Below are 14,958 nucleotides of genomic sequence, written 5' to 3'. Positions count from 1 at the left end.
TTTTCTTCTTGCTCAGCCTACCATTGCTGTCATTTTTCTGTTGCCATTATCTGTACAGGAACCACTTAGTCTTAAAATCAAAACAGTGCAAGGGCAGGGTATTGATGTGATTTACGGGCTTCACGTGATCCAACCCTGGGTGGCAGAACAGGGATCATTAAAGCCATAGGTATTCACCTTAAAATTGTCATCAAAGGTTTCCTTTTACTACTTCGTTAGTTTTGACAGATTCTATAATGGGTCTATTTGTACCTAAAGGCTTAGAAGCCTAATGCCATCCTTTCAAAACTATAGGATGGCAAATCAAGCCCAGCCAGGAAAACAAAGCTCAACAAAAGAAATGCAGATGCTGGAAATCTGAAATAAAATTAGAAAACTCTGCAGGTTAGGCAGCATATGCGGGAAGAAAAGCAGAGTTAAGGCCTTGTGCGATGAGCAGCACAGTGTGTGTGTGACGGTCTCTCTCTCCCTCTTGCTCACTGCTCCCAAAGGACTGCCCCTTCATTCAAATGGTCTCTCTCCCTTGATGCTGTCGGAGGATAGTGCTGGAGTTCGGATTTTGGGCAAGGTTTAATCAATGCAGTTTGTGGCTTAGACTCTGTAGTTCATGTTATGACGTGTTTCTGGTTCCTGGCCACTCTTTCTTTCTTGCTATTTCAGGTGATTTGGAATTGGGGGAGCCTGGAGATAACAAACACTGAGATGAATTGAATATGCCCGGACTTTTGATTTCATGTTTTATATTCGGTGTTTTTCGCTCATTTTGTTGGTGCTGTTTATGCAATTTGTTTTATTTTGTGCATGTGGGGAGGGGGTTTGCCATTTCAGCAAGCAAACATCTCAATGCCTCAGATTTAACCCAGAGTGTAATAAAGAGTTCATGTCACTCCTTCGACATGAACTGGGTGAGAAAATCATCCAGCAAATGTACCACCAGTTTCTATAATTTCCATAGAATGGCAGGCAGGGCTCAAGGAGAAATACTGGAGATTCACTCCATTGTTTCCCATCTTAAGGGTTGAACATGATTGTGGCAGGGTTTTTTTAAAACTTCCTAGACTTATGACCATAAGGTAAAAATGTTACAGGAAATGATGCAGTACATAGCTCACATCTCAGAGTGGGGATGGAAGAAAGGGGTGCAGGAGATAGAGACAGAGATAGAGATGGAGAGAGAGTGAGAGAGAGAGAGAGAGAGAGAGAGAGAGAGAGTGTGAAAGAGAGAGAGAGAGAGAGAGAGCCTGTGGATGCGTCTGCCTATCTTTCTGTGGTAAGGGTGTGGGAGAGCACCACAAAAGATGCACAAAAGGGGAACAAGTGACCTGCCCTCTTTGAGGTTTGGGATTTAGTTTTGGTTTCTTGAATTAAAGACTAGCCCTTGCCTTGATTCACTATACTTTCCAAATTTTGATTGTGAACATTATCACACCAACTCTCTCTCTCTTCTTCCTACTGTGTATTTAATATTTCAGTGTTAGTTGAGTAATGTTCTAAATATATTGTTTGATTAAGCATTCTTTATGTGCTTAAATATATCATTTCAGGTTATGTGTAACAAATAAGTGGGTTGCGTATGTCATGACACTGACATGTGATATGCACACCTCGCTTAAAGAAAACACGAAGTTCGACCCTCATTCCTCATCCCGTGACTTTCTTTTAATTAGTTTAATGTTTTGGAGTTACAAAACATAACAGTGGCAATGAGGGAGTTTTCAAATGAATCCGAATCGACTACCTACCTGTTGGAGTGCAGCGAGACATTTGAGTTTTAAAAAAGCAGCACAGCATGTGTTCTCTGGAAGGGAAGACTTGATCAAGTTTAAAAAGAGGCAGAAAATGAAAGAATTCATGGGTTCATAAACAATGAGTACCGGGTGATATTAATCATTAAAAAATATCAGGAATGGCTCACTGCACCAGAAGAATATATGCATTCCATTACACAATAGATAACTGAATGTTGTATACTGCATGGATTGAGCAGTGATTTTAAAGCAAATGGAATAGCCAATGAGAAGCAAGTGCCAATTTTGCTGAGTGCATTAGATTTAAAGGCATACAGTTTGCTTCAAAGTTAAACTGCTCCAACCAAACCAGCCAAAATGTGCTTTGCTGAGGTCGTGGAAGTAATGCAGGAATATTTAAAACAAAATCCCATTGTTGATTGCAGAATGCTTTAGGTTTCATCAGCAAGTTCCAAAGGAAGGGGAGTCCATGTCAGCTTATGTGGCTGAATAGGAAGTGGAGTCCATTTCAGCTTACCTGAGCATTGTCAGTTCAATAATGGGCTTAATGATGCACTGAGAGATTGTTTAGTTTGTAGAATTTTACAAGAAAGCATTCAAAAATGGCTCCTAAATGAAGCACAGCTTACATTTAGAAGAGCAGTTGAAATAGATGTATCAATGGAAACCACAGACAGAGATGCAATCGAGTATGTAATTGTTGTGGCTGGGGCTCACATACACCAGATCAATAAAGAATTAAAGGTCAAACCTGCAGAAAATGCAACAAAGTAGGAAGCATACAAAGACTAAGTTGAGCAGATAAAAACAAATAGACTGCACAGTGTCAAGAAAAGCATAAAGAGTCAAGTTGCAGTTCCAAATAGAGCACTAATCTGCACACTGGTGATGAAATGTCTGATAATGATGAGAGTGACACAGAGTTGAGTAGCCTTGAGATCTACAATGTGAAAACTAACCAGAGATGAGCAACATGACTTACACCAGAAGTGAACAGCAAATTAATTAGAATGGAATTAGACATGGACACGGCTGTTTCAGTCATTCCGCAAAATGAGTTTGAACAGCATTTCAAAGATATTAAATGGAAGCCTGCAGATATCCAACTAAGAACTTATACTGGAGAAAAGATGACATCTGTGGGAATGACATTTGTAACAGTGAAATACAACAACCAACAAACCACATTGGGCTTGTACGTGGTAAAAACAAGAAGACCAGCATTGTGGAAGCAGGATAGGCTGAGACAATACACCTTGATTGGAGATCCATCCACCATTTACACATACCCCTACAACAGAGCCAACAGAAAGCAAATTAAGTAAGGTACTAGATGAATCCAGAACTGTCTCCATACTCTACACTATGAACTGCAGTGCAACAGAGGGCATACAGGTTTTGTTTCCATCCCTATACACCTGGTTGGAAAAGATATTGAACCAAGGAAGGACCATGCTTTTCAGAGGAAGCATGAAATACAACAGTTTTTGCAGGCAACCAAGAAAACTTCTGATATGTTAATCGGGCAGTTAATTTTGAAATATGGGTTGATTTTAAGCTGGAAGAGAATTCAAGGAGCTGCAGGAAAGTTACCAGCAATTGGCTGTCGTGAGTATAAAGAAGCAGAACCTACTCTACGTACATTAAGGATATTGCATGAACTTCAAGTGGGAGACAAAAAGCTGCTTGTAAAAGTAGATGCAAAGACCATATCCTAGTTGGAGGAATGGAAGGCCAAAAAGAAAGGAGTTAATGGAGATACAAAAACAGAGGATTCATCAGATGATGTTGTGGATGAGGAAGCTAAGAGGGGAGATTAGATCATAAAAGGAGCAATGGAAGGAATAATATGTCAAATAATTGGATGACGGAATTGATGGCTTTGTTGCCAAGTTTGCAGGTACAACACAAAGATAGGTGGAGGGAAATCTAGTGTTGAGGAAGCAGGGAGGCTATTGTGCCTTTTAAAGCCTCGACACTAATCCTTCCTTTTATATTCTAGTCCTCTTGATATGATTGCTAACACTAGAGTTGGACAGAATAGGAGAATGGGCAAAGAAGTGGCAAATGGAATACAGTGTCAGGAAGTGTATGGTCATGTAGTTTGGTAGAATAGACTGTTTTCTAAACGGGGAGAAAATTCAAAAAATCTGAGGTGCAAAGTGTCTTGGGAGTCCTTGTGCAAGATTCCCTAAAGGTTAATTTGCACGTTGAGTCAGCGGTGAGGAAGGCAAGTGCAATATTAGCATTCATTTTAAGAGGACTAGATTATTAAAGCAAAGATGTAAGGCTGATTGCTTTATAAAGCACTGGTGAGGGCTCACTTCGAGGATTGTGAGCAGTTTTGGGCCCTTTATTTAAGAAAGGATGTGCTGACATTAGAGGGGTTTCAGAGGAGGTTCTCAAGAATGATTCCAGGAATTAAAAGAACGATTGATGGCTCTGGGCCTATACTCACTGGAATTTAGAAGAATTGGGGGGATCTCGTTAAACTTATGGAAAGGACTGGATAGAGTGGATGTGGAGAAGATGTTTCCTAAGGTGAGAAAATCTAGAGTTAGAGAACACAGACTCAGAATACAGGGATGTCCATTTAGAATGGAGATGAGGAGGGAATTCTTTAGTCAGAGGTTGGTGTATCTGTGGACCTCGTTGCCACAGATGGCAGAGGAAGCCAAGTCATTGGGTGTATTTAAGGCAGAGGTTGCTAGATCCTTGACTAGTCAGAGCATGAAAGGTTACAGGCAGAAGGCAGGAGAAAGGAGCTGAAAGGAAAATGTAACAGCCATGATGAAATGGCAGAGCAGGCTTGGTGGGCTGCACAGCCTAACTCTGCTCTTATGTCTCATGGTCCCAAAGTTCAAAGTAAATTTATTGACAAAGTACACATATGTCACCATATACAACCCTGAAATTCATTTTCTTGTGGGCATACTCAGTAAATCCATGATAAAATAACAACCATAATAGAATCAATGAAATAGTTCACCAGCATATGTGCTTAACCAGTGTGCAAAAGACAACAAACTGTGCAGATACAAACAAACAAACAAATAAATAAATAAACAAACAATAAATATCAAAAGCATGAGATGATGAGCCCATGAAAATGCGTCCATATGTTGTACGAACATTTCAATGATGGGGTGAGTGAAGTTGAGGTGAGGTTATTCCCTTTGGTTTAAGAGCCTGATGGTTGATGGGTAATAACTGTTCCTGAACTTGGTGATATGGCTCCTGAGGCTTCTGTACCTTCTTCCTGATAAAAGCAGCAAGATGAGCATGTCCTGGGTGGTAGGGGTCCCTGATGTTGGGTGCTGCTTTCCTGAGATAGTGCTTCTTGTAGATCTGCTCAATAATGGAGACGGCATTACCAGTGATGAATTGGCCCGTATCCACAATTTTTTGTAGGATTTTCCATTCAAGAGCATTGGTGTTTCCATACCAAGCTGTGATGCAGCCAGTCAATACACCATCCACTGTATACCTATAGATGTTAGTCAAAGTTTTAGATGTCATACAGAATCTTCACAAACTTCTAAGGAAGTAGAGGTGCTGCCTTGCTTTCTTCATAATTGCACTTACTTGTTGGGCTCAGGGCAGGTTTCTCCGAAATAATAACACTGAGGAATTAAAAACTGCACACAGTTCCACCTCTGATCCTCTGATGACTGGATCATGGACCTATGGTTTTCTTTTCCTGAAATCCTCCTGAGGATCATCGGGGCTGTTGAACTTCTTGATGGTTTTTCTATGTTTTTTAGTCAAAGCAAGCATAGAAGGCATTTAACTCATCTGGAAGTGAAACCCTGGTGTTTGCCTATGTTACTTGATTTAACTTTATAAGAGGTGATGGTATTCAAGTCATGTCACATCTGTTGAGCACCCTTCATTGATTCAAATTTTGTCTGGAGTTGCCACTTCACCCATGGGATGGCTTTCCAGGGATCATACCTGGAACCCTCCTAATTTTCTTGGTCACCAGACTTAATTGCCTCTGATCTGGCCTCAGCAGATTGTGGATCTCAGGGTTCTTCCAGGGATTCTGGTTGGAGAGGACTCTGAATGATTTTGTGGGGACACACTCATTTATAATTGATTCAATAAAGTCTGTGACAAACATGGTGTATTCATTCAGATTCACAGATGAGCCCTTGAACCTGGCCCAGTCCACTGACTCGAAGAAATTCCATAGCCACTCCCCTGCCTTCCACAACTATCTCTTTGGTGTCCTACTCTCCAGAGCTTTGCTCTTTAGCTTCTGCCTGTATGCAGGTAGGAGAAGGACAGCCAAGTGATCTGATTTACTGAAATGCGGTCTGGGCATGGAACAGTGGGCATTCTTTATCGTAGTATAACAGTGGTTTAGTGTGTTGGGACCTCTGCTGAGACAGGGTATTTGAGCAGGGTTTTCTTCAAACACACTTGGTTAAAGCACTGAACTATGATTTGAAATGTGTCAGGATGGATTGTTTCTTATGGTCTTGAGAGAATACTATAATGAACTAAAAGCAGCTTCGCAAGATCAAGGTGCACAAACTAGAAAGAAGAAGGAAACAAAAGAGGAGGATGACGTAAGTGTGATGAAAATGGAGGAGGATAAACGAGACTTAATTTCTCAAGAAATTATCAAATTCAGACATACAAGAAACTAGAAGAAAAAGGAAGATAAGAAGGGGAAAGACAAGAAGACAAAAAGAAGCAAGGCACAAAGAGATCAGAGAGAAAAGCCAAGAGAAGGTTTCCAGAGCCGTCAGAACCACTTCCTGAAATCTCATAGTCAACTCCTACAACCACCATGGAAGACACTCCAGAACCTGAGATTGTTTCACAGCCACAAGTCTCACCAACCAAACAGAGTGATCCCCCTCGTCAGGAAAGATGTTATCCCACAAGAGTAAGAAATCCTCCACAGCGATTAAGTCTTTACTTTATTGTCGCTAAACAATTGATTCTAGAGCGTACAACCATCACAGCGATATTTGATTCTGTGCTTCGCCCTCCCTGGAGTACAAATCAATAGTAAATATTAAAAACTTAAATTATAAATCATAAATAGAAAATAGAAAAGTGAAAGTAAGGTAGTGCAAAAAAAAAAGAGGCAGGTCCGGATATTTGGAGGGTACAGCCCAGATCCAGATCAGGATCCGTTCAGCAGTCTTATCACAGTTGGAAAGAAGCTGTTCCCAAATCTGGCCATACGAGTCTCAAAGCTCCTGAGCCTTCTCCCGGAGGGAAGAGGGACGAAAAGTGTGTTGGCTGGGTGGGTCGTGTCCTTGATTATCCTGGCAGCACTGCTCCAACAGCGTGCGGTGTAAAGTGAGTCCAAGGACGGAAGCAACAGGAATTCTGCAGATGCTGGAAATTCAAGCAACATACATCAAAGTTGCTGGTGAACGCAGCAGGCCAGGCAGCATCTATAGGAAGAGGCGCAGTCGACGTTTCAGGCCGAGACCCTTCGTCAGGACTAACTGAAGGAAGAGTGAGTAAGGGATTTGAAAGCTGGAGGGGGAGGGGGAGATGCAAAATGATAGGAGAAGACAGGAGGGGGAGGGATGGAGCCGAGAGCTGGACAGGTGATAGGCAGAAGGGGATACGAGAGGATCATGGGACAGGAGGTCCGGGAAGAAAGACGGGGGGGGGGGTTGACCCAGAGGATGGGCAAGAGGTATATTCAGAGGGACAGAGGGAGAAAAAGGAGAGTGAGAGAAAGAATGTGTGCATTAAAAAGAGTAACAGATGGGGTACGAGGGGGAGGTGGGGCCTAGCGGAAGTTAGAGAAGTCAATGTTCATGCCATCAGGTTGGAGGCTACCCAGACGGAATATAAGGTGTTGTTCCTCCAACCTGAGTGTGGCTTCATCTTTACAGTAGAGGAGGCCGTGGATAGACATGTCAGAATGGGAATGGGATGTGGAATTAAAATGTGTGGCCACTGGGAGATCCTGCTTTCTCTGGCGGACAGAGCGTAGATGTTCAGCAAAGCGGTCTCCCAGTCTGCGTCGGGTCTCACCAATATATAAAAGGCCACATCGGGAGCACCGGACGCAGTATATCACCCCAGTCGACTCACAGGTGAAGTGATGCCTCACCTGGAAGGACTGTTTGGGGCCCTGAATGGTGGTAAGGGAGGAAGTGTAAGGACGGAAGATTGGTTTGTGTGATGTGCTGGGCTGTGTTCACAATCTTCTGCAGCTTCTTCCGGTCATGAACAGGACACCTTCCATATCAGGTTGTGATGCACCCTAGAGGAATGCTTTCTACGGTGCATCTATAAAAATTAGTGAGGGTTTTAGGGGACAGGCCAAATTTCCTTAGCTTTCTCAGGAAGTAAAGGCACTGGTGGGCCTTCTTGGCAGTGAAATCTGCTTGGTTGGACCAAGTCAGGTTATTTGCGATATTGACCCAGAGGAACTTAAAGCTTTTGACCTGTTCCACTTGTGCACCACTGATGTAAATTGGATCGTGAGATCCACTACTCCTTCTGAAGTCAACAACCAATTCCTTCGTCTTGCTGATGTTGAGGGATAGGTTATTGTCTTCGCACCATGCCACCAGGTTCTTAATTTCCTCTCTGTACTCAAACTCATCATTACCCGAGATATGGCCTACAATTGTTGTGTCATCAGCAAACGTATATATTGAGTTTGATGGAATCTTGGCTACACAATCATGGGTGTACAGTGAGTACAGCCGGGGGCTGAGTACACAGCCTTGTGGGGCACCGGTGCTCAGAGTGATTGTAGAGGAGAGCTTGTCCCCTATTTTTACAGCCTGGGTCCAGTCTGTGAGGAAGTTGAAGATCCAGCTGCGGCTTTAGACCTGAATGGGAAAATTTAAAAATTGATTATGCAATGAATGTCTGTATAGTAACTGTAATATATAGTACACTGCATATCTAGTTGAGATGCATTCTCTATTGAGTTGGAGTTTTTAGCAAGGCAGGGAGGAGTGTTGTGTACTTAATATTTCTGTACTATTGTAAATATATTGATTGATTAAGCGTTCTTGTTCATTACGGGTTATATATAAAAGTACATTAATTGCATACATCATCATACTACCATGTGATACATGGATGCCTTGCTTAAAGTAAACACAAAGTTAGACCCACATTCCTGGTCCTGTGTCTTTCTTTTAATTAGACACACTCAGAGATTTTTTTTTTTAATTACACAATAGATAGCAATTATATTTTACTCACCAAATTATGTCATCGTGTTCAAAATCCTAATACCATGGTTATAAGGAATTTTGTAGTAATATTTTAACATTACTAATAAACACAAATAATGATACTGTGGCGACCCACTTTCTGGCACACACGAACCGGCTCACAACAGCGCGCACAGGCAGAGGGCCGGCAGCAAAAAGGGCGCCAGGCCATCTTCACCAGCAGGGGGAAAATCCCGCGTGGAAAGGGTCTGGGAATATACATTCCCCACAGTATTCCCGCCCAGAGAGGGCGGGAACGTGAAGGCTTTAAAGCGGGCCGCGAAGTTTGAATAAATCTCTTTCATCGCAACTCTAACTCACCGACTCCGTGTGGTTATTCTAGCGCTGTGTGTAGCACATCGCTACAATTGGTGACCCCGACGGCCCAAACGATATTTGGACCAGAGATGACCGACGCTGCATCTGTTCATGCAGTTTCGTTAAAACTGCCAAGCTTCTGGATGCTGCTACCCCAATTATGGTTCGAACAAGCAGAAGCACAATTCCACATTCGGCAGATAACCTCGGAGTCCACTCGCTACTACTACCTGCTGAGCTCACTCGACCAGGAGACAGCTGCACAAGTTGAGGAGTTTATACAGTCGCCCCCGGAGGACGGTAAATACACAGCATTCAAAACCCTGCTCATAAGGACTTTCGGACTCTCACGGCGCGAACGAGCACACCGCTTAATGCACCTGGATGGTTTGGGAGACAGGCCGCCGTCAGCATTAATGAACGAGATGCTGGCCCTTGCTGAAGGGCACAAACCCTGCCTCATGTTTGAGCAGGCGTTCCTAGAGCAACTGCCCGAGGACATATGCCTGCTGCTGTCCGACGCAGATTTCAGCAACCCCCGGGAGGTGGCGGCCCGAGCAGATGTGCTGTGGAATGCCAGGAAAGAGAGATGGGCATCCGTCGCACAGATCACCAAGCCGCGAGCCCTACAAACAATAGTGTTTCTACCACCAGCGGTGGGGCACAGAGGCCCACCACTGCAGACCGCCCTGCAAATTCCCGGGAAACGCCAGGGCCAGCCGCCGCTGATGGCTACGGCGGCTGGCCATCAGGACAGCCTCCTGTACGTCTGGGACAAGCAGTCAGGACGCCGCTTTTTGGTCGACACCGGAGCGGAGATAAGCGTCTTACCTCCAACGAGTTACGACACCCGCAACAGAGAACCGGGACCCACCCTGAGGGCCGCTAATGGCAGCACAATACGAACCTACGGCCCCCGCACGGTGCGGCTACAGTTCAGCTCCAGCCGGTTCACGTGGGACTTCACACTGGCCGCCATGGCCCAACCGCTGCTGGGGGCAGATTTTCTACGAGCCCACAGCCTGCTGGTCGACCTGCAAGGGAAGCAATTAGTCCACGCCAAGACTTTTCAAACGTTCTCCCTGGGTGAAGCACAGTTGCCAGCCCCACACCTGGACTCCATCACGCTGTCCGACGACGAATTCACCAGGGTCCTGGCGGATTTCCCATCAGTACTGACACCGCAGTTCACAGCAGCCATGCCCAGACACGGAGTACAGCACCACATCCCGACCCAGGGACCACCCCTTCACACCCGTGCTCGAAGGCTTCCCCTGGACAAGCTCCGACTGGCGAAGGAGGAGTTCAAGAAGATGGAAGAATTAGGGATCATACGACGGTCCGACAGCCCATGGGCCTCCCCCCTTCACATGGTGCCCAAGGCAATGGGGGGCTGGAGACCATGCGGTGACAACCGCAGACTGAACGAGGCTACAACGCCAGACCGCTACCCTGTGCCGCACATTCAAGACTTCGCAGCAAACCTACACAGCGCAAGGATCTTTTCCAAGGTAGACCTCGTCCGGGGATACCATCAAATCCCTGTACATCTTGACGACATCCCCAAAACAACACTTATCACCCCGTTCGGATTTTTCGAATTCCTCCGAATGCCGTTTGGTCTAAAGAATGCCGCACAGACTTTCCAGCGGCTAATGGACGCAGTGGGTCGCGACCTGGACTTTGCATTCATCTATTTGGACGACATCCTCATAGCCAGCAGTAGTCGGCAGGAGCATCTGTCCCACCTCTGCCAGCTCTACTCCCGCCTGAGCGAATTCGGCCTTACAATCAATCCAGCCAAATGCCAGTTCGGACTCGACACCATCGACTTCCTGGGCCACAGGATTACTAAAGACGGGGCAACCCCGCTGCCCGCCAAGGTAGACGCGGTCCGCAACTTCCCCCGACCCAACACATTCAAAGGCTTGCAGGAATTCATGGGTATGGTGAATTTTTACCACCGTTTCCTCCCCTCAGCAGCCCGAACCATGCGCCCCTTGTTCACTCTAATGTCGGGTAAGGGCAAGGACATTACCTGGGACGAAGAGGCCGCAACCGCTTTTGTTAAAACCAAAGAAGCCTTGGCAAACGCCGTGATGCTAGTGCACCCCAGAAAGGACGTTCCTACTGCCCTCACGGTGGACGCATCCAACACAGCAGTCGGTGGAGTGCTGGAACAACTCATCGAGGGTCGCTGGCAACCCCTGGCGTTCTTCAGCAAACACCTACGACCACCCGAACTCAAATACAATGCCTTCGACCGGGAGCTATTGGCACTATACCTGGCAATCCGGCATTTCAGGTACTTCTTAGAAGGTAGGCCCTTCACCGCATTCACAGACCACAAACTGCTTACCTTTGCGTTCACTAAGGTGTCCGACCCCTGGTCGTCCCGCCAGCAGCGACATCTGTCCTACGTCTCCGAGTACACGACGGACATCCGGCATGTCTCTGGAAAGAACAACGTCGTGGCGGACGCACTTTCCAGACCTACCATACCGGCCCTGTCCCAGGGGGTGGACTATGCAGCGCTGGCAGAGGCACAGCAGGCAGACGCTGAGATCCCCAGTTACAGGACTGCAGTCTCCGGTTTACAGCTTCAAGACCTCCCCGTAGGCCCAGGTGAGAGGACCCTACTATGTGACGTAGCTACCGGCCAACCCCGCCCCGTCGTCCCAGCAGCCTGGCGCCGGCGGGTTTTCGAGTCCATTCACAACTTAGCGCACCCCTCCATCAGGACAACCGTCCGGCTGGTCTCCAACAGGTTCGTGTGGCATGGACTTCGTAAGCAGGTCAGTGAATGGGCCAAAACGTGCATGCAGTGCCAAACGGCCAAGGTGCAGCGGCACACCAAGGCTCCACCGCAGCAGTTCGAACCCACCCGCCGGAGGTTCGACCACATCCATGTGGATATCGTGGGGCCCCTGCCAGTGTCACGAGGAGCGCGGTACCTCCTAACTATGATAGACCGGTTCACCAGATGGCCAGAGGCAGTCCCGCTCAGCGACACCACCTCCGAATCCTGCGCCCGAGCACTGATCGCAACCTGGGTAGCACGCTTTGGGGTACCGGCCCACATTACCTCCGACAGGGGCGCCCAGTTCACCTCCAGCCTGTGGTCGGCTATGGCCAGCCTTTTAGGAACACAGCTACACCACACAACTGCCTACCACCCACAGTCGAACGGACTAGTGGAGCGTTTCCACTGTCACCTGAAATCGGCTCTCATGGCCCACCTGGAGGGGCCTAACTGGGTGGACGAACTTCCCTGGGTCCTGCTCGGAATCCGCACGGCGCCCAAGGAGGATCTACACACCTCGTCGGCCGAGTTGGTGTACGGCGCGCCCCTGGTCATCCCAGGAGAGTTCATACCAGCCCCAAGGGGGAAAGAGGAAGAACCCACAGCAGTCCTGGACAGACTATGAGAGAGGCTCGGTAACCTGGCCCCCATACCCATTTCACAGCACGGACAGAACCCGACCTGCGTACCCAAAGACCTGCAGAACTGTAAGTTTCTTTTTGTACGACGGGGCGGACACCGGGCACCGCTACAGCAGCCCTACGAGGGACCGTTTAAGGTGATCAGGAACAACGGGTCCACGTTCGTGCTGGACATTGGGGGGAGAGAGGAGGTATTCACGGTGGACCAACTCAAACCAGCCCATGTGGACTTGGCGCAACCGGTCCAGGCTCAGGCACCGCGGCGCAGGGGCAGACCTCCCAAACAGAGGCCGATCCAGACTGTGGACATTGGGGGAGGTATCGCCGGTTCTGGGGGGGCGGGGGTGTTATGTGGCGACCCACTTTCTGGCACACACGAACCGGCTCACAACAGCGCGCGCAGGCAGAGGGCCGGCCCCAAAAAGGGTGCCAGGCCATCTTCACCAGCAGGGGGAAAATCCCGCGCGCAGAAAGGGTCTGGGAGTATGCATTCCTCACAGCAGTCCCGCCCAGGGAGGGCGGGATCGGGAAGGCTTTAAAGCAGGCCGCGAAGTTTGAATAAATCTCTTTCATCGCAACTCTAACTCACCGACTCCGTGTGGTTATTCTAGCGCTGTGTGTAGCACATCGCTACAATATTTTGAAGATTTTATATTGTAAACTGATCAAAGTTCTGTGTGATTTTCTTTCATTGTTGAAACCCTGATTTATGACATTTAATTTTTGCTTTTCCAGTCATAGCCAAATTTCTTTGGGATTTCACAGCATTTATTTACAAATTGGCTCAAAAAGGGTTGAGAGGTATGTTCCTCTTAAATCAGACCTCATGGATACAGCTCCAGCTTTTCTCCGAGTCACACTGAAAATTACAAGGCAAGATACTGATAATGAAGATGCTTTATTCCATTATGAGGAACTGAAAGTATGATCAATTGCCTTCCCCTTGGGGTGTGTAGATTGACTGCATTATTACAAATAAAAGCAGAAACTATTGGGGATACTCAGTAAATCAGACAGCATGTAAATGAAGAGAGAAACAGATACATACGTACATTTCTGGTCAAGGTCTTTGCATCAGAACTGGAAAAGTGAAAAAGAAGTGAGCGTTAAGTTACAGGGAAGGGGAGGACTGAGGAGAACAAAGGAAGCATCTGTGATAGTGTATTGGTTGTCCAGGTGACACGGTTGCGTTAGGTGCCTTGGCAGAGAGGGATATTAATGCAGATTATATCATGGTTGATATTTTTCAATAAGTGCAAATAGAAAAACAGAAATAAGGACAGCAAGAGAGAGAAAAACACAACAACATGTGGGGAGCATGAGATCCAGAATACAATCATTGCTGGAAATGTAGAAAAAACTGAATGATGGAGACACTCATCAGATTAAGGAGCAATTCTGAGGGGAGAAAAACTAAGTTAATGTCACAACTGAATGACATTACATCAAAATTGACCAGTTGTAGCACAAACTGAATGTTTGGAAATTGTTAAATAATGTTCTGACTGCCACAATCTCCATGTTATAACACCGGAGGCCATTTGAACATTGCATCCATGCCATTTCCCAGCAGAGAAATCAGGGTGGATACTGATGTTTTTGATCTGAGGTTCTTCAGACGTCAAGAATGAGACATAAAACGTGTTGCTTATGATCATTTATTAAGCATTACAAGAACAAAATGAGAACAAAAAAGATGAAGCATGGAGGGAAGGGAGAGGGAGGGGAAAGAGGGAGAGAGGGGAAGAGGGGGAGGGGGGTGAGGGAACTAACCAAGGTGGCTCCTTTTATACCAGTTTGCTATCCATTGAATTTCCATAGATGTCAGTTAACTAATCAGATAGCCCCTATTCAAGTAATGTTATACTCACAACTGCAACTAAGAGGTTACATATACATAGGTAAGGATATAAAAATACAAACAAGCGTAAGAAATTTAAACTACAAGGAAAATAACAATTATACTCTCTGATCCAACATCATCCTTTTACTTTCATCCAGACCTACCTCTCACGTGTACTTTAATTCCTTTCTGATTCTTTGAAAATTTCATTAACAGTAGCCCCTTAAACTATGAGCATATCTTTGCGGTGTTGGAGAAAACCAAGATCACCCAGCAGAAATCCATATGGTGAACGTGCAGACTCCACACAGGCCAGAATGGACCAAGGAACCTGGTCTTTGTGGCAGCCTACCCGAGCTTTCCCGTTTTGGGAGAGAGGTCTGCAAAGGAA

At 46.2% G+C, this 14,958-nt stretch overlaps 1 pseudogene; it reads left to right on the top strand.

Annotated features, from left to right (window-relative positions):
• Positions 1-2,408: 2,408 nt before the first annotated feature.
• The window catches only part of LOC134345976 (RNA-binding protein 25-like), a 193,152-nt pseudogene continuing 180,602 nt past the window's right edge, over positions 2,409-14,958 (top strand).

The sequence above is a fragment of the Mobula hypostoma genome, chromosome 4 (assembly GCF_963921235.1).
Source record: "Mobula hypostoma chromosome 4, sMobHyp1.1, whole genome shotgun sequence".
Classification (NCBI taxonomy): Eukaryota; Metazoa; Chordata; class Chondrichthyes; order Myliobatiformes; family Myliobatidae; genus Mobula; species Mobula hypostoma.
The sequence above is the reverse complement of the archived record's forward strand: the minus strand, read 5'-3'. Positions and strand labels throughout refer to the sequence as shown.